The sequence below is a fragment of the Ambystoma mexicanum genome, chromosome 4p (assembly GCF_040938575.1).
Source record: "Ambystoma mexicanum isolate Mex_15411 chromosome 4p, UKY_AmexF1_1, whole genome shotgun sequence".
In the NCBI taxonomy this organism is placed as follows: Eukaryota; Metazoa; Chordata; class Amphibia; order Caudata; family Ambystomatidae; genus Ambystoma; species Ambystoma mexicanum.
Genome location: NC_090927.1, coordinates 565101202 through 565128806, shown reverse-complemented (window position 1 = coordinate 565128806; position 27605 = coordinate 565101202). Strand labels below are relative to the sequence as shown.

The window sequence follows — 27605 nt, the reverse complement described above, 5'->3', positions numbered from 1 at the left end:
TAGGTTGGACTTTGAATGATTCTAGTTTGAGTAGGGTTAATTCCCTGATCTATCTGGGGTAGCATATTACTAGCACTCTTGATTAAGGCTTCATCATTAGTTATATTAGAGGGAAAACAGAGGCCTTTATACCCTATGTAAAACTTGTTAATAGTTGCTATTGTACATTTTCGAGCATCCCTCTAATGAAGTATTTTGAGGGGAAAGTAGGTCCTAAGCTCTTCTATGGCATTGAGCTGTTGAAAGACTGGGCACTGAATCATTTAACAGTGCTCCATCTTACTTACAGGAAAACATGGCAAAGACACCCAGCACCTTGTGCACTATTGACCCCATGACGTAGGTTTATTGATGATCATAGTGGCCATTTGCATAAAGCTGAAGCAGAGGGCAGTATTAGCCAGTGTACGACAATACATCTTATCCAGGGAGGTGGATGAAGGGATTTATGACACCATTGTGGCATTATGCAGGAGGGCATAATAGTACCATCAGAATCCCCCTGCAACACTGCTATATATCCAGTTAAGAAAGGGAAGGGGTCAATTTTTAGAATTATACAAGATCTCCGCCCCTTGAATAACATTGCATAGGCATTATTAAGGTCATTTTTGAGGAAGGAAGGAGCACGCTAGTTGAAGGTAATGTTAGATACCATCAGTTGATTATTTAGCCTTGTTAGCTAGAAAGGCATTTTCTGAACAAAATTGCATTGCTGCACGTTTATTTTCTTAGCAACGGTTTCTTTTCCTTTCACTGCACATTTTATTGTTGTGGTCGGATTAGTGGGGGATAACTGTGCACTTTTGTGTGAAATCCATCTGCAGCGAAAAAAGCACTCGCAAACAGGTTTCATTTTTTAACCTGATACATATTGACAGCCGGGAACTACAATGCCCAGGTTTCCCAGGCCTTTATTCACACCTTCCCTCACCTACAACCTTGATTAAGGTAATTTCTGAGAGCAAGGAAGGAGCACGCTAGTTGCAGCCAAAGTTAGATACAATCAATTGATTGTTTAGCCTTGCTAGCTAGAAAGGCATTTTCTGAATACAATTGCATTGCGGCACGTTTATTTTCTTAGCAACAGTTTATTTTCCCTTCACTGCACATTTTATTGTTGTGGTCGGATTAGTGGGGTATAACTGTGCACTTTTGTGTGAAATCCATCTGCAGCGAGAAAAGCACTCGCAATTAGGTTTAGTTTTCAACTTGATACAAATTGGCAGTGGGAAACTACAATACCCAAGTTCCCCGGGCCTCTATATCGCGAAATGTCAGGTGCTTCAGTGCCGGCATTTCGGAGGCAAGCCAGTCTTCGCCGTTACTCGGTTGCAAGGTATCATCTCGCTTTCCAGAATCAACACCACTGAGTACGTCAGAAAGTACAATAGGTTTCATCAGACAGGAATGCATATCCATGATGTCATTCTGCCTAAACCACCTGACACTTATTGATTAGTGACTGTCTCAAAAAGACTATCCTAGATAGTCACACGGCTAACGCAACAAAGAAGGGAGCCTTAAGTGGATCCGTACCTACTACCATCCCACACGATGAGCTAGATCCCTCAATCAATAGGAAGGGAAGGGAACCCCCAGCACAGGAGGAAACAGTGGTAAATCCCACGCTAGCCCCTACCTCAGACATCTCCGACAACAGAGTGTCTACATCATCTGGTAAATCAGGCCCACATGCCATTAGCTCTCCACATACACAAGAAGAAACATTTTTCTCCCCACTTACCCAGGAAGAGGAAACTGACGCTCCATTTACCAAGGAAGAGACAATTATCTCCTCACCTACCCAGGAAGAGGCAATTGATTTTCTACCCACACATGAGGAGGTAACTCCTAATGCACTTAAAATCGTCCTTATTAACACCCAGTCCCTGTTAAAACACCCACAAGACATCCACAAATACATAGTGCTCAATAAAGCAGACCTCCTCTGTGTGATAGAGGCCTGGCTTCAAGACACCAGTGGCCTTTTTATCGCTCAAGCCTCTCCCGTAGGTTACACATTCAATATTGGGGATCGCATAGAAGGGTGGGGAGGCAGAGTGGCCATCATAGCTAGATCCAAGCTATGCCTATTCCCCGCCACAATTTCCTGTACGGACTGTGAGATCCTGCATCTCAAAATGACCCCTTCCCATCATCATTGTGTAAATATTGTACTGGTCTATCGTCCTCCCTGCTATATGCCAGACTTTAATGAAGAAATATTGGGCCTAATTAACAACTTTGGTAGTCCAAATTCATCTACTCTTTTTCAGGGTGATTTCAACCGATGGGAGGGAGACATAGATGACAAGGAGGCATTATTTCTAGAATCTGCATTAATGGACCATGGCCACATAATCATTAATAATGACCCTACCTTAGGGAACTCCCATATCTTGGATTGGGTGTTCACCGGGAACATTATAACAAGGGACATTGCTACCACACCATGCATTTGGTCAGATCATTCCATGGTTAGTTTCACCCTGCACCTCACAGAGCCAATTGTCAGATTCACAAATACTCTGAAATGTGCTAAAGGTTGTAATTTTAAAAAAGTGAGCCCCAGTGATATTAAGCACAGGGTTGACGCTATCAGGGCCAACTCTAAAGCCAACCAACCATGTCGATTGCCTGTTGAATGAATTTACTACTACATTCACAGAAATCCTCGACAGAATAGCTCCCTTACAAACAAAAATAGTCAGAGAGAACCCAAACATCAAATCTGGTTTAGACCAGAATTGGATGAGACAAAGAAGAAAGAGAAAGAATTAGAACTTATTTGGATCAAACATCCTTGTAATTCTACCAGGGTGGATTCGAAGAAATTGGACAAATCATATAGAGCTTTAATTGTGGAAACTAAGAAAAACTTCTATAATACACAGATAATACACAGTTCCATAACTAAACTCTTCAGTATCCTTAAATCTGTGGAAAAACCCAAATCCACAGATCGCTCCGTCTCCATTATGGATCAAGATTGCATTCGTATAGCGATAGCCTTCGAAGAGAAATTCACAAAGGCAAGGAACAAAATAATAGCAACACATAGTCTATCCATGGCACCAGGAGCTCCCAACAGTTGGACAGTAGATACTAATTCCAACCCGGGGTTCTCCTTTCCCCTATTTCTTTGACAGAGATGACTTCATTGTTGTCTTCATTGAACCCTGCTTCTTGCCCATTAAACCTTCTACCTTCCAAACTTATACTGGCAAATGTAAACCCATTTGCATCCTTCTTAACACAGTTTGTAAATGCCTCTTTCAGATATCAACAGGTCCCTGTAGACATTAAGAAAGTATCCATTAAATCAATCCCCAAGAAATTGAATCTGGACCACACTGACCTTAGCAACCACAGGTCAAAAACAAAAAGCCAGTTTCTTCTAAAAACCTTGGACAAGGCTGCTACTCTTCAACTTCAGGCATTTACAGAGAGCAATAATAACTTACACAGCCAGAAATCCAGCTTTCGACCTGCTTATAACACAGAGACCACATTAGTGGATCTCCAAACCCACATGCTCGATATTGTTGAAAGAAGTAAAGCTGGGATGCTGATCCTGTTGGACCTGTTGGCGGCATTCAATTTCATCGATCACAAACGCCTTCTGGAGCGATTACAACAGCAGGAGGCTTGTACAGAGAATACAGTAAGCTGGGTCAAGCCCTTCCTCTCAAATCGAGAATCCTATATACAGTGGGGCTCAGCCACATCCCCAGTCTCCTCAATCAAATTTGGCAACCCCCAAGGTGCCTCAATATCGCCACCCATTTTCAATCTGGATATGCGCTTGCTCTGCACTCTGTTGGAAGTATTAGAGATATTTTTTACCAACTACACCGATGACATGCAGCTAGTCATTGAGCTAAGCTTGCGACTACCAGCAAGAATTAAAAACACTAGAGACTATCTACAATTCCATCGAGAGCTGGATGTCCTTGAATTGGCTTTGCTTGAATGACAATAAGACCGACCTACTTGGCTCCTCTAAGGTCTGTGCTAAATGTGATCAAACACATGCCAACTTCAACTTTATGTTGCATGGCAAAAATATCCTGACTCAATCCAAAGTGAAGACCCGCAGGGTTGTCCTAGAGGCCTCTCTGAATTCAGATGCCCAGTCACAAAACCTCTGTAAAATATGCAACTATCACCTGAGGCTTCTTCGCACCATACAGCCTTTCATTAACAAAAAGTATTCAGTGACTATCGCCCACACTATAATTTTATCAAGACTAGACCATTGCAACATACTGTTCTGCGGAGCTTCAAAGTCTAATCTTCCGATCTGCCAGACCATCCAAAATGACGCTGTCCCCATTGCCATGACCATGCCTAGAAGAGCTCACATCTCTAATGCCAAGAAAGAGCTGCACTGGTTACCAATGCAGCAACATATTGAATTCAAAATAGTCTAATAATACACAGCTCCCTCTATGGAAAAGCACCCGAGTACCTAAACAAATGATTATACCCTCTCCTACAGGAGGGAAGAATAAAAACAACTAGAGGCCTAGTTAGGTCTTTCTGGGCATTGACTCTCTCTTTCTGGAATTCCTTACCACCGTCCCTCAGAGAAACCCCAGTCAATTCAGAGGATCCTTGAAGACACATCTCTTAAGCTAAATTCGCTCAATGTTATGACTTAACTAGTCACAGCAAGGGCATATTAGTTGTGCCTGTCTCTGGTCCTGTCATTGTGCTGTATCCTTTGTGTTTATGTCAGCGCCCCGATGGCTTTCGGCGCTATAGAATTAAATAAATAAAAATTAAATAGTTGCGAATCCTAACACAATCCTTTTTTACATACCCACTGAGGCCACATATTTTACTATTTAGTTAACATACAAATTCAGAACATCACCTTTCAGTACGTAGACAACTTCCTAGTATGAAGTAACACTGAATAGCAGTATAGAGAGAACTCAGTGACACTGTTGACACTTGCAGTAAAAGGGGTACAAAGTGGACAAGGACAACATGCAGTATTGTCAGAAGGAAGTGTTCTACTGAGGGAAAATTAGGGCAAAATGAAATTGTGAACTTTTATCTGGTTTTTACTCTCATCTCGTACTTAAACTATGAAATAACAAATGAATGTATTAAAATTGTACGTACGTTGTTTTCTTAGATTGTGCTATTGGAATTGTATGTATCGTTTGTATGTTAAAGCTCTTTGAAGTATACACATTAATACATACAATAACTTAGGGCAAATGATATACTCATCAGGAAAAAGGGTAACCCTAGAGAGAGCAACTGCAGTACAAAACACCACTGTGAAAGAGATGCAATCATTTCTAGAATTGTGTAACTATTGTAGGGCATGGATTTTTGACTACTTTAGCTAGCTCTTGTTGCAAGGACTTAAAGAAGTGCAGAAAGTTAAAGGCTCACTCACTTGGACAGGGAAAACTATCACATGTTTTGAAGAATTTAAGGGTATAAGTAATACTCCAGTGTTAGCCACACTGATTATACACAGGAATTCTATTTGTTCTCACATTCCAATGGAGAAGTAATGACAGCAATGTTGACCGAGATAACATGTATGGGACACAAGCCTTTAGCCTATTACAGCAGGATCATATACTCTCTCTTTGATACATGGTAATTTCCTTTGAGAACAGGCATTAGCAGCTGCAGTCTTTGCGATTGAAAAAAAAATACCCAATCACCATGGGTTGCTCAGTAACATTATATGTGGACAAAGCAGTTTTTGCCATGCTGGAAAGGTCCAAATGAACCCTCACTACGCAAAGAGAGTCCGGTTATGATGTCATGCTATCCAATCCCTCCATCTACACTGTAAAATGTTGCACAGTGAAACCTGGTACATTCATTGCAATACCCATTCAGCCACGGGAGGTGGTGCATGACTGTGTTACATACAAAGGTCCTGAGGATTACCTAATTCAAGTGAGAGAGGATGCACTTGAAGAGGGGGATGTGTGGTCTTTATTGATGTGTCATCAGCGATTGATCAGGAGATGGGACAAAGGCACATAGGTGCTATGGTGGTGCACTTCATAGACAGGAAGTATGAAGTAGCAATTATTAAAAGGAGGTTACCTACACATTACTGTGCACAAGCATCAGAACTCATTGCACTGATTGAAGCACTAGAAGCATCACAAGGCTGTCTAGTAACAATACATTCTGATTTGGCGTACGTCTACAGTACATTCAGGGTTGGTCAGATGGCAATCAAGGGATCAGATAATTGAATTGCAAGGTCAGGCACCACAAGAAGAGAAGGATTTGTGGATTAAATGTGGGTGTTCACTCTCACCAACAGATCTTACATGGAGACAAAACAATCAGGTAAAGTAGCAATGCCAGGGGAAATGATCATGGTTGCTCTGCATTACCAAATGTATATGTCTTAGCTGTATGTTGCAGCAGACATTTAGGAGGACTGGTTTGTCCCCCAACTTTTAAAATACATTGATATTTCATAGCAAACTGCATTACATGCTACCTCTACCGCACTGATAATGATAAATCGGCTGCCACATTTTAGTACACAGGTTTTTTCCGCGCTAGGGAATATGTGACATCCTGAAGACAGACATCAGGACTCACTTTTTTAACAGATTATTTAAAAAGATAACATCCTTACTAGGGATTAAACATACATTTTACTCTATTTGCCACCCTCAAGCCAACAGAATTGTGGAATGTCTCAATGGTCTATTGAAATAAAAACTGTAAAAGTTGTGTCATACCCTAGGGAGAAACTGGGTGCATTGTCCTCCTTTGGCTACGTTCAGCCTTATGAACCAGCCTGGTAAAGACCACTACATGTCCCTGCATGAGATAGTAATGGGGAGAAGGTTGAACACATCAATCAGACCAGCATGCACTGCATCAGATGCCCACAGGGCAGGTGTGATTTTGGGGGAGGAATTTCAGTGGTATTTGAGGGAATTAACAAAATATATTAAGATTACGTTTCAACAGCTTGCTCCCAGGAGAAAATCACCAGCTGCAAGGCCTTTGGTCGAACCAACATCTCTACATGCACCTCAGCTCTACCACATAGATTTTGTTTATGTGCGGTAGTTCATGAGGAAGTGGAATGACTGTCAGTATTTATTTATTTTACTTTAATGTTTACATTTGTATAGCGCACAAACAGCCCTCAGGCCTCGAGGCGCTGTTACTTGTGGGGTACTTAGTTACAGGGTACATACAGCTAGGAAATGCAGTACTCACTCCATCAGCTGTGAAAGTGAAAAAACTGTGTTATTGGGTCCATTTATCTGATGTCCAAAAACAAACTGACACAGACGCACAAGCTGTAGAGCCTCAAGAACATTGATATTAAACAATGAGTGTGGTACATTTTATAGTGAAATTCTTTCAACGAATGTGCCCTGCGAACACCAGGACACTGAGTTTTATTCTGCATTTCAGCTTCCAGTATTAAAAAATAGTGAAATTTATATATTCTTATGTGTACATATATATAGCTGGTCCAATAGCACAGTCAGCTAAGCGCTCAACCCTGACATCTGTGCGCAGCTTGCTGTCATAGGTCTGAATCCGGGCGTGGTCATCTCAACCTTTCATCCTTCGAGGTCGATAAATTGAGTACCACTCTGTGGGATAATAATGTCTTCTGTTATTTCAGCGCTCTGAGACCTATCGCTGTGTAGCTCTATATGAGAAATACATTATGATTATAATTATTATGATGATTATGATTATTATTATTATTATTATTATTATATAGGATGCTTCTGTTTCTGTCTTCTTCTTTCCCTTATGTAGGACATTTTATATGGTTTGTGCATATAAAGGGGGTATATAACAATTACACAGAAACATTAAGTATAGGTATTTAATAAATTAAAGGGAAACAGAACATTAAATTGAATATAAAGGAGTTACTTTGGATACCATTGCGGATGTGCACCACCCCAAAACAGATAACATGTGGTATGACCACATGAGGGAGGTGGGAAGAGCAAAGTCAAATGAGTGCTGCTAGATTTGCTCCCTTATATCCCATGCAACAGGCTCACTAACAATGTTTATCCGACAAGAAATGTTTAGTTCACCTGGCCCTTTGCAGAAAGCCTGTACAAGGACACATGGTCCAGGCAGTCATAATGGACAGAGATGAAAGCGAGTGTGTCAAGAACAAACAGCATGGATGTTGTCAAATAACACCGCTACTAAAAGGTGCACTGTATTCCAATGACAGATGGTTGAAAGGACTTGTGAGCGGTAAAGCACAGGGGTCTACTGGTGTTCTCGGAGGATGAAGTGGCACGAGTCAACCAGAAATGTCTAAAATTTGGAGCACCTACAACAACAGCTCAACTGGATCAAACTGAATGAAAAACATGCTAAGGTGAAGATACTGACACACTTCTCCTTTGGCTTCAGAGGAAAGGCCACTATATTTGTAGGCACAAATGAAAGGTGCAATAAGAATTTGTTTTTTCCTGAATTGACAAATGGCACATCCTCATTGATGAATTTCTATTGGGTATGTGGAAAATACACTTATCTCCACCTTCACTCATCCTGGAGAGGCTGGTGGCTTCATTCACAACCATGTATTTGGCAAATCTCATTGTGCTCGACTTGTATTTGACTGTCATAAACTTGCCACCCACAGCTGCAACTGAGCCACCCTCCCCATTAGCGTACTCACCACTCACTAAGAACTCACTAACAAAAGAGATTGAATTATTGGTCCCAACACTTATCAGAAGAGCTCAAAGTGATCCCAGAGCAATTCTGTCTGTTCACAAAGAAATGTTTACTTCCCTCCTTGTGCCTGGCATCGAAACTGCAGCAAATTCAAAGTGGTTGCAGTTGACAAGGTGGAAGATGCTCCAGATAGCGAACCAGACAGAGCAGGGTCTCAATTCAATAAAGCAGAATTGTGGGATATTCACCTCATGACCCTCCAGAACTGGTATGTTCTGGATTACTTATGGCAGTGGAAGGGCGTGTGTTAAAGACAGAATCATCTTGCTGCATGGACATACCCCCTAATGATCCATACAATGTATCTCTTACCCATGCCTTTGGTTCCCTCCATAATTTGTATATTGCCATGGACAAACATCTGGAGTGAATGAAGAAGACTGGTTGGATTCAATGTTTGCATGGGGCACGCCAGAGGTTGAAGATAGGGTGATGTATTTTGTAGTTAGTGGTTGTGTACAGGGTTATGTTTTCTAGGATGTGTGAGTTGGTAGCTGATATAGGTTGGTGTGTGAGATGAAATCAGAGAAGTGTTGCAGTAAAGGTGAGGACCCGGGGGCTAAGGTAGCAAGAGTTCCACCATGTTCGATTTTAAGGCATGTTATAGGATGAGCTTTTGAAAGTATGAGAAAAAGGATCAACGTGGAGCTGCAGCTCTGTCCAGTTAGCCCTGAGACAAGTCCCCCTTCCTTGTCCCCAGAGAAAGGTTATGATCCAAATTCACAGCCACTTGAGCTTGGAAGAGCTGGAAAAGGAATTCTGGCACCAGGGAGGAAGGATAGGGATGCGCCCTTTGAAGGTTAAATTCATGTGAGCACGGCATAGGGGTCTGTGATGCCAAGAGTTTTGGCAAAGATTTTGAGCACTACTGCCCTCACCTGAAGAGCAGTCATTCAATCTCAACTGGAGGAACTGCACTCTAGGTACAAATAAATAAATGAAATTCAGCACACAAGTGTTCCCCCGATCACATCATTCATGGGCACCTAGGTTCCCAGCGGAATAAGTGAGAAAACATGCTAGCGCTGTTATATGGGATGGCAGGAGCAAAGGTGATGCCAATATATCTATCTAGAAGGTTGGGGAGCTGTTTGTGTATGCTGCAGTGTCTGGTATAATGAGGAGGAACATTGCATTATAAAAGTAGACTTGTCCTCGCTCTTCTTGATCAGAATCCGACGTGGGGTACAGAACCGGTATGTTCAGGATTTACTTATGGCAATGGAAGGAGGCGTGTGCAAGAAGGTAGGATCATCTTGCTACATGTACAACCCCTTATGATCCAGACAATGGATCAGTGACCAATGCCATAGGGGTCCGCCATATCGTGCGGATTGCCATGAAAAAGGAGCTGCAGTGAGTGATGGAAACTGGTTGTATTCAATCTTTTCTTGGGCCCGCCATGGTTTGGGGTAGCTGTAAAGGTGCTGGTTCATATCGTAGTATTTTTTCTTGTAATGTTTTTATTCCTGTCAAATGAGTCTACGGTGCTTACATTACAGAGTGTAATGATGATGGCGGTGTCCATAACAAGAGGTGAAGCTTCCCCCCTCATGAACCACGTGTACACACAGACTGAGAAGTGGAATGGAGAAATAGAGCACAGGCTCGTAAGAGTAGTACAATCAGTTGGTCCCCCTGGGAGACTGTCTTACTGTTATATGTATTCAACGAAACAACTTTAGTTGCAGGGATGTTAAGGTGCAAACTTAACGCAACAAAACCTCTGACATTCAGCTAAAGCTACCTTAATTTCACGACCCCTGTTGCACAGCCTATGACCACAATGATGACATCACTAATTACATTACAACAGTAACTGGCATTGAGCATGGCCTTCAGCCATTGTCAATGTGCATGACCAAATATCTTTTAACTCATGGATGGGTACTAGTCATGGTCTTCAGTTATGGACAGTGGTCACAACCTTTACCCATGTGCACTGAATATTTTAAAACACCAACAGGCTACCAACCATATATTTTGGCCTTTACCAGTGGATACATCTTTCAACAATGTCCACTGTATATTATATACATTGTTCAGGCACTAGCCATGCACTTTAGCACAATACTGGCCAGTGACCGCAATCTTTTGCTGTTCCCACTATATATTCTAACATATCAATGGGCCACTAGCCATGGTCATTGACCTTGAGCAATGTGTACATCTTTTGGCCATATCCAGTGTATATTTTAAAATAATAAAATGCAGTAAGTGATGGCCTTTGGCTGTGCTCGCTGTGTGTTATATAACACTAACCAACTACTAGTTATGGCCTTCGGTCATGCCCACTGTATATAAATTATATATAATTGGTTATTTATGGCATGCTTAGTACCAAAGAGGTTTGTAAGCACAGACTTGGGATCAAACCTGTGTTGCTCTGCTTTGTCTTGCTTCCAAGACGAGTGCATTGTCACTGAGCTATACTACCCATGCAAGCATATTATTTACAATAACCAGCCACAAGCCATGGTCTTCAATGCAATACTAGCCAGTTGCCACAGCTTTTGGCTGTGCCGACTGTATATTCTAATATGTTAATGGCCATTAGCAATGGCCTTTAGTCATGGCCACTAACTACAGCTTTCAGCGTTGCCCATTGTATATTTTAAAACAGTAATTGGCAACTAGACATGGCTTTTAAACATGCACATTGGTATTTTTGAACACTCTCTGAGCACTAGCTATGGCCTTTGGTGTTGGCTAATGACCCCAGCCTTTGTCATGGCCAAGTCCACGGCCCAAACTGTTATTAAGGTAATCAAAGTTTTCATGAGCTGACTTATAAATGATGTTATGTCTAATTCCATTTAATCAGTTATGTGCATTGTAATTAGTGTTGTCACCAGTGATGGCATCAGTGATGTGATGTGTAATGTCGTTAGTGTTCTCATACAACATGTAATTAGTGATGTCATCAGTGATGTGATCTGTGATGTCATCATTGTGGTCATGGCCTGTGCAACAGGAGCCGCAAAGTTAAAGTGGCTTTGGCTGCATTTCAGAGGATTTGCTGCATTAAGTTCTCACCTTAGCGTCCCTGCAACTAAAGTTTTTTCCTTGAATTTCAAGGGTTTTGTTATTCCATACATATTTAACATTAATATTTCAGAAAATGTGGCTAATCAAAAAAAGTTAAATAAAAAGCAATTGTGCACCCGTATTCCCCTAAACTAACCCTATTCTTAAAAACATTTGTTTCCATATTAATGTACCTTTTAAAAGTCTTTGAAATTATATGTACTGTTTACAAATAGAAACGTATTAAAGTGTTACAGTAACTGTGTACAAAGAAACACTCAATATATCTTCAAACACAAGTTTACAACACAACAGCCCACATACATATGTACACCCGTCTACAGAGGTGATTTACCCATGACCGCACACATGGCCGCAGCCGCATCAATAGAAGGCCCAAATGGTTTGAAAGTTCAGCTGACGTGGCTTTGCACCTCTTTCTACCAGCCAATCGCATTGTGAGCTCCAATGGCACACTGAGCCGCATTGATGCGACTATGCCCATACAGTCGCATGACATCCATGCATGCAATGTCAACCAATAACACGTTGAATTACATCGACGCGGCTATGTATCAGTGTCAGTCACCCTACAACCAATCATATTACATGCTGTGGCTTCGTGCCACAAGTCTTTGTTAGCTGCGCCCAAAGACCATCCAATCACACGCTCAAGTGGATAGACGCGGCTACTCCCGCGCTGTATCATGACATCTGCACGTACAATATCATCCAATCAGTGGGAGTGGCAGCCTATAGCTGCAAATTATCACCACACCCACAAAAAAGAAGTTTACATTTATCATTGCTTTCTGTAGTTAGTAGTGAAAGGATTTCTGAGTAACGGCAAGCACTTTTGGCACTTTACCCCTACAATTCTTCATCCTTTTTACCCACTTTTCCCCTAATCCTATTTTCCTTTGTCTTGTGATTGTTCAGTTTGTCTATTTTTGTTGTACTTTTTTAATAACATTTTTAAAAAAGAATAATTTGTAGAGGTATTGGGGCTCATTATGGGTCCGGCGGTAACCCTGCTGGTGCTTCTATTGGTTGCCGCCAGACTCTTATGAAATTACCAGTGCCGACAGCCGGGAAGTCAGGTGCGCGTAATTTCATTAATTCCGTTCCCATGGAGTCCCGCAGGACTCCATGGAAATGGGGACACGGAAGCACCGGCACCATTGTTAATGGTGCTGGTGCTTCTGTGATGGGTCTGCCTACCGTGGCCCCTGTGACTAGCGGGCAGACCTGTCGGGCATGGCGGCTCCAGCAGGCAGACCTGCAATATGCTGGTCTGGAAAATGCGGTGACAGTAAGCTTACCAGCACCGTTGTTACCAGACCAGCGTGCTCAGAATGAGCCCCATCGTCTTTTTTGTGTTGTAATTTTTATAATGTTAGATATTTCTCCCCAATTGGATAGTCCAACATGTCCGACTATGAGAGTAGCAGCAATGATGAGGATCTTATCATTTAGATTATGAATCCATCGCCATCTAGAAAGAAGGCAACTTGAATGAAAACCACTGCAGACGTTTGGCGATTCTTTCAAGTCAGATAACACTCGCCCTGAAAAGAGGCAGAGGAAATACTTTGCACATTCTGCAACACAACTCTATGCCCTGGGCCTTCCAATGTTTTTCTCAACACCTGGGAACATCTATTATGATTAATCATCTAGTGTGAGTCCACTGGATGATATTGATGATGACTATCGAAAAGCAGACTAACATCATAAAAGAAAAATGCATTGGTCCCATTCCTTGCATTGACGGACATTAGCACCACCTGCAGCACCTTCATCCACCAGCAATTATAATTGTAATTGTAATTGTTTATTTATACAGTGCCTATACACAAGAGCAGTGCTTCAAAATGCTTTAAGGAGGGAAGAGAACAAGGGAATACAGTAATCATTCTTAGGCCTTGAAGTTTCTGAATGATCTAAACAGAAAATCTAGCATACTATGCCTGATAGCATTACTCCTAGTGAAGGTCATGAAGTGTTACAATTGCAACCAAGCTAGGGAGGGGAAAGAAAAAAGGGGAGGGGCAAGGGGACAGGACAGACACACTTACTAGTTCTAGTACATTTAGGTCATGCATGTGTACAGATGGAGGTGCAAGGAACTGGGAGTTGGCGGTAACAAATGCGTCCAGTCTAACAGCGCTCTGGATTAAGTGCAGAGAGTTTGCCTCGCTGATGGAGGTTAAGCTGAAAGTGCAGTAATGCCGAACCTTGTGCAGTGGCCCAGAGGCAAGTGCAAAGACTGGCGGGGGTGGGACCTGTAAGGCTCTGAAGGTGAACCAGGCAACCAGTCAGCAATAACTGAACAGATTAGGGAGGAGAAGGAAGAAGAAGTGTGGAGAGAAAAAGAACAGAGGTTAGCAAGGGCGAGGGAGAGAGAAGGATGAAGAGAAGAGGAAGGTCTTGAGGAGTTTCCAGAACTTAAGGTGCTCTGGGTCAAGACAGAGTGAGGCAGGGAGTCTGGTCCAGAGGAAGGCACCTACAGAGGATACAGATCTACCCCCAAAATCTCTGTTTGTGAAAGCAGCTCACCTGCACAGAGTCGGATGAGGACACACAGAGGAGTCTAGAGGAAGAGTATTTAAGAAGAGAGTGTTGAAGATAGTGTGGGCCCCAGAAAGGCTTGCAAATTATGCAGAGGGTCTTTAACTTGATCCTTGCAGCCACAGGGAGCCAGTGGAGGGATTTCAGTGCCGGAGAGATGAGGTCCCTGGGCTTGAGGCCAAGGATATATCTTGCGGTTTTGTTCTGGATGAGTTGTGGAGGACGGACAGTAGAAGTAGGAAGATTGCGAAAGAGGCTGTTGCAATAGTCCCTCCTAGAGAGAACCAGGGCTCTCGAGGTGGTGAGCTTCTAGGGGAAAGTGAGAAAAGGTAAAATACCTTTGAAAAGGTGCAGTTGGTAGTGGGACTTTTTGGAGATGTCTGAGATGTGAGAAGAGAAGGAGAGAGTGGAGTCAAAGATTACCCCAAGGTTGATAGCCTCATTGGTAGGTGAGGGTGCAGGGCTGAGGGAAGCCAGCCAGTGTGAAAGTGGGAAAGCAGGAGAAAGTGTCACAATGAGAATGATCTCTGTCTTACTGGCGTACAGGCAGAGATTGTTAGCAGCACATCAAGACTGAATTGCGGATAGACGTTCAGGGATGAGCAAGGAGGAGGAGGAGGCCGAGAGTAGCCTGAAAGAGAGCTGCGTGTCATCCGTGTAACACTGAAAGTTAGAGGTAAAGGTAGCGATCCTGTGGGCCAAGGGGGCCATGTAGGTATTGAAGAACCAGGGGGAAGGGTTAGATCCTGGGGGGAAACCACAAGTAGAGAGTGATAGAGGAGAAAAAGGACCCAAGTTCAACCTGGTAGGGCTGGTCAGAGAGCAAGAAGGTGAGCCACGCCAGGGCCTGATACGTGATGCCCAGGGTATCACAAAAACGGGTGATATGGATCTTTTGGTTTATCGTATTGAAAGCAGGAGAGAGGTCAAGAAGAATGAGGACAGAGGGAGAGTTAGAGTCAAGATTTAAGAGCAGGTCTTCACAGGTGTTCAGAAGAGCAGTTAAAAGCACCCCAGTCATTGATCGACTAAGCCACACAAGCAAAATTCATTGGCTGATGCTGTAGCGGTGGCTACAAATAAAAATATTAAAAAAACATATACAACTCTGGATCTCTACATACATGATTTACACACACACACATATATATATATATACAGTGAAAAAACGTTAAAAGGACATCATGGTTAGGTTGCGCTACTAAAAACCTTTCAAATTCACCTATCAAATTCAGTGAACAAAGTATGTTAAAGGAACGTTATGATTACTTTACTTTAATGTGATATAGTTTATAAATAAACTTTACAAATAAAATACACTTAAAATATTCACATTAATCTCTTACATACAGAATACTTAACTATAACCTATTAGTGATAACTCAACTACTCAACACAAAAAATTATATATGACCTAAAACATAACAATAGCATAATTAATTAATTAATTAATATGCACAGAAATAAAATAACAGAAACACAGGAACGTTATGATTAAGGTGCCCTAATAGAAACCTATCAAATTCAGTGATAAAATGTTGTTAAAAGGATGTTATGGTTCAGCTGCCCTAATAAAAAGCTATCACATTCAGTGCAAAAGCTTTCCTAAAGGAACATTATAGTTACTTTGCACTGATAACAACTTACCCCTGGTATAGGAAAACTGAAAACCCCAGAAATTCGGCAGTTATGGTAAGCTAAGCAACCATAACTATCACCACCACTGTGCAATACAAGGACTACCACCGATGACAGCAAAGATGACATCACAAATGTCATTGATTTGTTCACACTGCATTTAAGATATTATGCAGAAACAGCTGATTGCCAGCATCAGTAAGATGGACTCCATCTGAACAAAAAATGTTAGTACTACGAAATGTAATGTTTTTATTGTGGAAGGAGAACAAGCCAACGTTGCGCAAAATTCCCAAACAGCCTTGTTCACATTACGCATCGCTTTCTCAATTTGTGGCCCAAATGAGTAAGAAGGCAGCCACACCTGTCTCTGGGTAATGTGAGAAACAATTTCTTGTGACTTTGGAAACATTTCCATGACTTGTCGAAGTGTCTCCTTCATCGCAAACTGCAGTGAGATGCAGGAGACACTTTGTGCCACCAAAGTGGCACAAAGAGGAATCACATGCAACCACTGTATCCCACGTACTCTGTCCATTGGACATACACGTTATGGAAAGCATGGTGTGCAGCCGCTCCACAGCGTTCTTTGTACACTTTCACCCAATGTATCCAGGAGTTGCCCAAAAGCCATACACTCTGCCTCCTTTACAGCACAGCCATACCCATAGCATGTGCACTCCGATTTTAAAACAGACCTTTTGGCACAATCAGTCATTACAAACCACACTTAGGAAACCTTTTTGACCAATCCCCATGCCTGCACAGTCCCATTTCCATGTCAGCCACCCTGAAAAGAGCTGCATGTGGCATGTGCGCACCTCCAAATGCGCGGTGTGGCCAGACATATTGTCCTTTGTGCACAGGTGGGGGAACACATTTCAAGCTGGGTAGTGGACCACCTCTTTATTGGTAGCTGTGGAAAGTTGTTTTTTGTTGTAAAGGTTCCTCTAAACAAACACAATTGTTTTGTATTTGTTGGGTATTGTTCTCTTCTTCTCCTTCATGCATTATTACACAAGTTTCTCCAAAATAGCTTTTAGATTCAGGAACACAATAGCATTGTCAATGGGGGACAAAAAAATCAGCTCCACTCAAAAACCTCACTTTAGAAGCACTAAGGTTGTCATGGGCAAAGAAGACCATCCAAGCATCGGACATAAATGGGCACATGCCGCCGTTTACAAGGCAACTTTCCGTCTCTACCTCGTAGGAAAGTACTTCAGGATTGTTCCACACTAGTCTTGGTGGTATGCATAAGAAAATCACTGTTGCAGTTGGAAAAATGCACATCACTGCTTTCAGCAACTCCTTCAGTTCACTGAGCAAACTTGCAGCAGTGCGAAAAGCCATATGCAGTGCTCCACAATGCAGAACTACTACATCAACAGTACTCCAAGTGGCCACATCTTTGTACTCTGCAAGCACAGCTTGCAAACTCGGTAGAGACACACTGTGCCAAAAAGCATCCACTCCTTCCACACCAAAATTTTCATTATCACCACTACCCTGGGCATATGTGTGCAGGTCACCCACAAACGAATCACTGACGATGAGCACTCTCACTCTCTGCATCTCTGCCATCATCATGGTACAAAGCAATTAAAAAAAGTATGACCACCCCTTCCTATTAAGCACACCCTCAACACCTGATTGGATAATCCGCAGTCCCATTTCCATGCGAAGCATAGTAAAAAGGACAGCATGTAGCATGTGCGCTTCCCAAACTACCGCGAGGGCTGTGCCTAAGAAAAGCAGCAGCAGTCCTTGTTCCCTTTCCAGTACTTTTGTTGCCAGCACTCCCTCATTGTGAAACAATTGCTCCACTCATATAGCAATCATATATATGCAGAAAAGTAAATGTAATTGCACACACGAAAACATTCTCCTTTGCAATCTGTACATCTTTCCAAATGTTTTTGTCACCCTTCTACAATGAGAAGTAATCCATTTTCAAAATAAATAGTCCTACACCAATGCACACACTTGCCAAAGAGCACGTCATACAACACACCTACAAATAACCCATTTACCCGCTTCCCAAACATGATGATTTTCCTAAGTCCCCATTCATAGACTAAGCCATCCATTTATACACAGACACTCACTCTTCCTGCCAAGACAGCGGCCTACACTTTTAAAGAATGTATTCTCCAAATGCAATCAATATGCCCTGACCAAACATATTTTCTTACGATCTTCATATACAGTTGCAGTATCCACCTGTATCGTGAAACAAATGGCATGTGAACTTAAAAATACAACCTAGAATAAACCTACTCTCACCAACCAACAAAAGTAAGTACCGTACCATTTTAGTGTTTTACGTCTTACTAAGAGAGTGCAGTATTCTTGCATTGTAAGCTACAGATTTGCATCAACCCACTGGTATGTGCTTCATTCTTACTCATGCCACCTCTACACTTCCTCACTGTATATTGTCAGCACGCCACCATAATAGTAACCCCCAGTTGTCATATAATGTTCCAAATGAAACTTAGAGCCCATTACACAGTGACCCACTACCATTTCTATGCCTATCCTCATATTCAACCACTGATGCACATTGCACACATATACATTTCAAAATCTGCACACCCACACTTTCCTATTTTCTCCAACAGCTACTACAAAATGCCTACCAAATAGCAACTCCATAGAAAACAACGTAGAAATAGATCAGCGCAACCTAAAATCATAGAAAGTAGCCATACACCACTACCAGAATGTGTAAAGAAAGTTCAAACAGACGAGCTAATACAGTCAGTAACGAAAAGGGAATCGCCTACCAGTAAGGAAACCGTAATTCCTCTGCCAAAATGTATAAATGAAAAGAAATGCACTAAAAACTGTGCATCTCGCACTACTGCTAACTGAGCACGTACAAATGGTAATGTCACCACAAGGAACCATTCCAAAAAATGTATTTTACAAAAGAATTTCCATCACATAGTCCTTCAGAACCTGATAAATAGAGGGGAGAAGTGCAATGGTTCTGAAACGGAAATTAAACCACTAACAAAATGTATTGACATACTACAACCACTACTTCGAAGCAAATGCAATGACAGCATAGATAGCTTTGGCAACATCTGTACAGGTGAGTGGAGTCACACCACCAGCACAGAGCCATACTTCAATGAAGAATCATACAAACAAGAGCTAACAAACCAAATTGCCATACATAGCAGTGGACGAGGGTATGAAAAAGTACACAATACCATAATGGAAGAAGAAACACTGCTCTCACAAATAGCCCCATCAAACTTAGATGCCACTATCCATTCCACTGAACCAATACACCTCACCTACAAATGGCTTTGTACATCAATGTGTAACGTTCGCCAATACTCTATCAAAGCTTTCCAGCTGTTCCTCAATCACTATGTGAAAGCCAAAGACAAAGGAAAAATGAAAATACTACAAACTATGGACTCCTTAGCCTGTATTTCTGGACCTACTTGTAAAAGCACCTTCCACCATATCAAAATGTTAGCAACACACCATTCTACTGTAGGAAATCTTGTTTACAAACTGTACTATGGAAAAGGTCTTGCTTCAGCACTGAAACATTTAAATGATATTCTCCTGCACAGTACAGCCAAAGAACTGCTCAAAGAAATAGAGCACATCCAAAGGAAATGTTTTGGAACTGAAGAGCACTTACAAACTCTGGAACTTTCAGACAACCGTAGTGACAACTTTGCAGATATCAACTTTCAATGTCACACATACAAAAAAGAAATACAAAACTTTAAAAGCACATCTGCTGAAGTGCCAAACCAAGTATGTGTTTGTTGTCGCAGAACTTTCTATAAAAATAGCACCAAACCTGTGCACATAATGCACAAAATAGAAGACAATGAGGAATCCCAATGATTTCAATTAGCTCTGTACCGTATAGCTGAAAACAAATACGAAATTACGAACACCCCCATACTGTGCACATACTGCACTTCAAAACTTGACAATAACCAAATGCCTTCACGAGCAATCACTAATAATTTAGAATTATTTCCACTGCCAAACGCACTCCAGCAGCTTAATTTGTATGAGAGCATTATAATCCAAACAGTAAACCCATTTCAAGCAATAATACGACTTCAACCAAAAACTGCACAATTGCCTCCCACCAAACTACTAAGAGGCATTTGTGGAAAAGCAATTTATTTACCATTAGATCTGAAACAAAATGTAGACACTCTACGACTGCAAATGCCAATAGAACAAGCTTTGATTATCCTGGTAAATGGTGTGCCTACAAAAGATAAAATAATTTGCCAGCACCTCATGGTCTTAAACAAAGTTAAGAAAGCCTTGCAATACCTTACAGAAAACAATGAATACTACAAAGAAATAAACGTTGAAGAAAACCCAAGAGAAACCACCGAAATAATTCAAGACTCCTCAACAACTGGCCAATTTGAACTTCTAGATCATACTGCAGCCTCCAATATTTCAGATCACTATACAATTCACCCACTGCACCCCAAAGACACCATAGACGTTTCACTATAAACATGTCAAATGCGGCAAGCCAAAGGATCACCAATTAGTGTATGGGAAAAAAGTGTAGAAGCACCAGCCTTCCCTCTACTCTTCCAAACTGGAAAAGGTGGGAGATACGATGAAAGATGCCACTCTTTACAAATGTACTCTGAAAACCCTATATTTAGACAAAACATGGAATACATATTTCAACTCCTTGTTGAAAGTGAACCAGCAACGCTATGTTATGGAGTTGCACACACATTGAAAACCGGCTCCCATTTTCAAAACATGTCTGCTACACGGCTACTTCAAAAGGTGCAAGACAAGGACACAGTTTTACAGGAAAGTATTACAAACCACTTGGCAAATATGTGTGGTATGAAAGAGTACTGGTTCTGACGGCACGTAGATGTACAGTGTATGCTACACAACCTTGGCCCACCCATATGGTTTGTCACTTTAAGTTGCTTTAAGTCGTGCAGAGTATGCATGGGAAGACTTGCACACTTTCCTGCACATAGCAAACAAAAACAAAACAGGTGTAGATATGAAAACACCAGGAGAACTTTGCTCTCTAGATCCTGTAAATATATCAAGATACTTCCATCATCGCTTCATTGCCATGCTGCACTTCATTTGCAATCAATCACTTCCTGCCCTCTGAGAAGTGGAACACTTCTTTTGGAGAAAAGAATATCCAGCCAGAGGAGCACCACACGTCCACTTGCTTTTGTGGATTAAAAATGCTCCTAAATTTGATGAAGACAGTGATGCAACTGTTTTACAGTATATTCACAAATATGTCTTTTAACTGGCACTGCCTTATATGGGAACTCTGAAAACATAGTTTGGCTAACCCTTTGTCTTGCTGCATCCAGAAAAAGAGTTCTGAAATCGTATAGCAACAATAGCCAAAAACAATCCCAACAGCCAGGACATTTTGAAAAACAACTTATTAGACACATACTTCCCAAACAGGAATATTACTTTAGAAACCATGTGCATATACCAGATAACCCAACACCTCTCATACAAAAATAACATTAAACCAGATGAGAACAAAGGTAGATACAGAGTCGAAATTGTGAAGGCAGCCTTGTGAAACGTACCAAACGCAGCCTGATTAATCATATGAAATTATCATTAAAAACTCCTCAACACAAACTGTACTGCATGGCTCTACTGCAACTTTTCAAATCAAAGAGAAAAGAAGAAGAGTTATTAGCCCCCCACACACCCTATGAAGATGGTTTCAAAGCAAGTGAAAGTACCATAATAGAGATTTAAACTATACACGGTACAAAACAATATTGGACAATGAACGCCAACAAGAAGAAGAACTTCAAGTTCAACCAAATGTAGATACTCCTGAGAGCAGTGAACCTTCTGTGACAGGAAGCCAAGAACCACTTGGACAGCCACGCATAGCAAATGAGGCAGAATTAGCCATGACAGAAGTAAAGCCGACCATTAGTATGAGCAATCTGCAGAAGAGTTAGCTGTACTAAAATCCCAACGAAACAATGAGCAGCGTACCATTTTTCTAGAAGTAAGTAAAGAAATTGAACATGGTATACAGCAAAAAACTAAAAATGTACCTGTGAAAACTACAAACATGTACTGCTACATGCAAGTGGTGAAGCTGTTTCAGGAAAAACATTCCTAATAAAAATGATCAGTACATTGCCCCAAAAATTAACAGCTGTTGTAACCGCCCCCACATGTTTAGCCGCCTACAACATAGCTGGTGTCACTTCACCAAAACAAATTAGAGTGCTACAAACTTACAGCAGGAGCTGCTATGGAGCTACACAGAGTTTAAAACAAATGCAAATGCTCTTAACAGATGAGGTAAGCATGGTTTCCAACCTGATGTTAACTTTGATTCACCTCAGATTGTGTTAGGGAGAATTCTCTGTTTAGGCTGAATTTCCTAACCTAGTGAGTCCCCCAGCAGCTTTGCTGGATTTATGGAGTTTGTTTTTTCCATCCTGCCAAGAGTGGGACTTTTTTTCTCCCGCTCTTGGACATGTATGTGTGTAATTCCTTTGAATATCAATGTGTTCTATGGGCTATGGGGTCTTTTACTCCATAGGGTCTCATATGTTTTTCTATGTTACACCGCACCCTACGTGCCGTAGCACCGGGGCGTCCTAGCGGACACCCACCATAGACTCCATACCCGGGGACTGACTACTGTCTCCCCGGGCATGTAAAGTCACCATTGGCTTTACTACACCTAAATTTACTAACAGAACTAGTACAAACCATCTTATTGTGGACGTACTAGTAGGGGTAATTCGATTACTCCTAGATCTGTTACTCGAGGGGGCACTGTCCCGTCCCCCCTCGTCGAGTTTTGGCTGGTGGCAGTGGAAACTACTTGTTATGTTCGACCCCGAACATAACCCTATGGGATTTGTCCCATTGTTGGAGATTGATACTTTTCCTTGTTAATCTCTAACGTACCACTGGTCTACTTATCGTAAATAAGTTTATCGGATGGTATTTTCTGCCAGAACTCGGTTTTTAAAATGGCATCTGTGTTCGTCTCTGTGACTCCTAAACCAAAGGTTGAGCCCTTTGTCCCACTTTTGGCGGGCTCTGTACAGAGACCCTCCACAGTGGTGCCATTCTGTCTGGGTTACCACAGGGGTGTGGGAGGGGGTTTAGGCACCCTGGACCGAGTTGCCTTGCCAACTCCGGTCGCACTCTGGAGTGATTGGCCCAAGTGGTGAGCCTCCCTGCTCACCACTTAGCATGTGTTGATTGACAGCTAGGCTGAATGAATGGGGGTTTTCTGCATAAAAGCAGGGCTTTTGAGACTGGATCTTCAGAAGTCGCCACAGGACCTAAGAATCCGACGAGGGTAACGTTGAGCCGATCTGCACGACAACACCTCCGGTGGAGCCCTGCGGAACCGACTCACCACTTCCCGACGACAGAGGAGATCTCCCTGCCGGAGAGTCTCTTCCCCTGACTGGTGGGAACAACCAGTCCCCTTTGCTTTTTATTCGCCTCAGGACGCAGTGGTCGAATTGCCTGTGCAGAGCACCTCGGCGACCGGATAGCCACTACCCCTGTACCACGACCAAAAGGTGGTGCCTTGTGACGGAGCACTCCGCGGCTGGTCTCTTCCCTGGTGGTGCACCGGACTTCACTTTTCTTCGACGACGAGAACATCTCTACTCTTGGCAAAGACCCGATGTGCATCCACCACCAGGAACAACTGCCCCCGCCGGAGCTGCCCTCCACAACAAGGTACTGTGTCCGCCTGGCTTCCCTTTCGATCGGTTCGAGTGAGGTGTCTTAATCCTCTCCTTTCCGTTGGGTCGCCTCCAAGCTTTCTCCCGTATTGTTCTGAACTGGTTCAATCTGCTGATAACAATTTGCTACAAAGACTCGAACGCTTCTCCACTAGAGACTTTTGGGACATATCGCCTTGCCTCTCTCCGAGTGGGCCTGGCCTTTATGATCTATTGTGGTTCTTGCCTTCTTGCCTTGCATTTTGCCCGTGAAGTATGGAACTGTGTTGATTTCTTAACCTGCTTATTTTTCTCTCCCGTCCTAACCAATATTAGAGTGCCCTCTAGGTTGAGGTATACACCTCTGTCTGTAAATAAGTGGTGCCGGTAGAACCTAGACTTGTCGAAATATTGCTAGGGGGTTTGATCGTTTCTTCTTCGTAGAGTAATTGTGTTTGATTTGTTTGCCGTGATAGTGCCATAGTGTTTCTGATAGATGTTTCTTTATAAATAAATACCTTAATATCTTTACACTGAGCCTCGTTGCGTGTTTGCTTGTCTTACTGTGAAGAATTGCCCTATCTTGTATACTCCACATACTGCTTAACTCTTCTTGAGAGAAGTCTGACTGCTCAGCCATAGCTACCAACAGTGAATCTGTGTGGTACAGACTGCTACCAAGTGGGTTTACTGCCAAACACCTGTAGTCCTAAAGCTTTTTCAGTGGTCCCAGAGGGAACTGCACAGGTTTCCGCCTAACAGATTGCAAGAGGTCCTCAAAACAGACAATGAAGAATTCTTTTGTTCACAAGGAGGGAGTTCTGTTCCTCTCTTTCAATAACGACATAGGCCTTATAGTGTGCCTGCACGGTTACATTGGAGGAATTGTCTTTTATGATGCTTTGTGTTCCTTATGATTATCTGATGTTTAGCATGTACTACAGCAAAAACATTCAGATTTATAGGTTTTTATTGCTATTATGTGAATAAAAATGTCTTTTTTTGAAAATATGATTTAGTATATTCTTGGTTGAGTTCCGCGACATATCACCCTCCTTACATTATTGTTCAAGTAGCTTCCCCAATGTCCTTGATGAAGGGGATACCCATCTCTTTTTCAACAGTTCCCTACCTTCCAGCCAACCAATAGAAATCATTTATATTTGTGATTTAGTATATTCTTTGTTGAGTTCCCTGACACATCACCCTCCTTACATTATTGTTCAAGTAGCTTCCCCAATGTCCTTGATGAAGGGGATACCCATCTCTTGTTCAACAGTTACAGTATGCCAACAGGTATGTAACTGCCCTCACAATTCTGCAGTAGCACAGTGCAAGGGCACAATACTTGCAAAACATCAACAGCAACCAAACGCATAAAGAAACAATGCTAACAAAAGTAGGCAGGTAAACAGTTACAATACACCAACTGCTATATAACTGCAACCATACTACCAACACGTACAAAACAGAAATCGTACTCTGTTGCAATTCCTCGTATTACAACAGTGAACCTTAAACATTGCTATAATGAGTGCAAACGTTACTGTACTTGACTGTTCAACATAACAGCTAATACATCTGAAAGTTTTTTTTTTTTTATCCAGCATGGATTTCTTTTCCCACAGACCCAATGATTATGCAAAGAAACACAGGAACTGCACACATTGCACAGTACACTTGTTTAAAGGACTCATTATGAGGGTCCACAAAGTGTAAAAATGTCTGCAATGTAATGAACTGCAAAATGACAATGTACCTGCTCCAACATATTATGTTCTCTTTTTGTACAGATAATGAAGCATCGGTTACTACAACATTTCACATCCCATACACAAAAAACTGCACAGGCCCTCCACAATAGAAACAGTAAGTATGACATTATTGGTCTCATAATCTGCAAAGGGTAATGTGTCCACATGTTTGTGCAATCCACGTAGGAATGCCACATTATGCTAACTTCAACATAACCACACTACTGACATGCACGCTGAAATCGAAACGCATGCCGCCTGAATTTTCTTTTGTAGCTGCATGGTCGCCGGAAAGTGAAACCTAACATACCTCTTTCTCAACAAGAGAAATGCTCATTGTAAGACAGCCTTGAGTGGGACGCATGTTTTGCTCCAAGGGCAGACATTGTATGCAATGTAAAAAAAAAAATCAAAGATAACGTACAGTATAGTGGCTGCGCACATATTCCGCAAAGTTAGACTGCAACTGTTCAATACGCTGCACACAGCAATTACCCGTCCACACAGCATACACGTGGAATTTGCAGAAGGTATGTAAGTACAACTTTACGATACATGTGTAATGGGATTACAACTTACTAGTATACATTTCTGTATGCATAATTATGAAATTAACAGTCTGTAGACTTTGTCCGTGTGTACTGTACAGGGGTTTGTAACAGCCGCGGCCACGCTGCGTTACAGTGCCATGTCTCCACCATTCTGCGTAAATGGCACATATGAGTGTTCTTGTTTTGTTGAAAAGCATCTCCAGCCCATGCAAATGTATTCATAAAGCACAATACTGAAAGTGAACGCACCTCGTGCACTGAAACAGCACACCATATGCTCAATCATGTGCTGCTAGATTGCCTGTATTGTCCTTACAATTACCTTTCAAACACTTAAGAGTTGTACGCGCATTCATTGTATTAAAATTAATAAAGACCAGAGGTCCAGCACTCGACTGGCATGCAAACGTTGACAGGTAATATCAAGGTGTTGCATGTTTTGGCAAAACAGCCTGTGCATAGTCCTTTGGATTTTGCTGTCCAAACCTACCGATTTATCGCTGCAGCACACCTGGCGGCCTGGGGCCCAGTGGTAGCAAGGAACAGCATCCTCCAGTGTACGGTGGGCACGTTAAATGGTCCATTAATTTCATTGATGTGCTGCTTGCCCTTGCATGACCCGTGAAACAGACACAACATCTCTGCACTGAGCACTGTGAGGTAAAGTATCAAGTTCTGGCCTGTTGTTTGTAGAGGTGCAGAAAGAATTTCATTACAAGTGTGACAGTGTCTAGACTGTGTGGAAATTGGCATCAGTGTTGCTGCTTGGTTATTCCCATACAACTAAATATAAGGACAATTAAGTGAACAGCAGAATCTTCGGATCTCAAAGAATATCAGTGGTGGTTTCAAAGTTACTGCGGCGCGTGGGGCTGCGTGAATAATTATCTTCTTGCTCCACGTAATGAAGCTGCGTTTCTCCTTCTTAAAAGCATTCTTGTGTTTCAGAATGTACTCATCTCTGTGAATCCTGGTGCTACGACTAATGCTGTGCCCTCAAGTGACCATACTTTGCCTTTGAAGCACATATTGCTATATTTGAAGACTTACAATTACCAGTTTTTTGGCGTGACAGATGTCACAAATTATGCTCCACTTCAATATCTGCGAGAACCCATTGCCCGGGTTGACAGATTCAGAGACATGGCAGCAGCACTGCACACGTTCTTTGTAATTAGTGCATCAGACGTTCGATATATACATTCGATTTAGTATTGTACTGTTAATAGCAACCTGTTTTCGATCGCTTTATTGACCGCGCAACAAGGAGGCAACAGAGAGTGTATTGGGGGCGAGTTAAACTCATGGGCTTTCAATTCCAATGCATGTCCAAATCCCTGCCCACGCTATTGTAATTAAATGCTAGCAAGAATATATATACTGCTAAATGTTGGATTTTTGACAAAGTTTACATTCACGGTCGATTTTTCCAGGCCTCCCAAAAAATGGAAAAGTGAAGTAGCAATGCTTATGCTTTGGGACTGAGCAGTCTAAAATGCATTTGAAAAGTAGATTTGGCTTGAGTCATGGAAAGCGATAGAACGCTAGTACCACATAAAGTAATTTTTTAACAAGTCTAAAAA

At 42.0% G+C, this 27605-nt stretch overlaps 1 long non-coding RNA gene across 1 annotated transcript in view; it reads right to left on the bottom strand.

The window, feature by feature from the left end:
- Positions 1-27605, bottom strand: part of LOC138453351 (uncharacterized) — a 308088-nt gene that overhangs the window by 216002 nt on the left and 64481 nt on the right. The window lies entirely within an intron of this gene.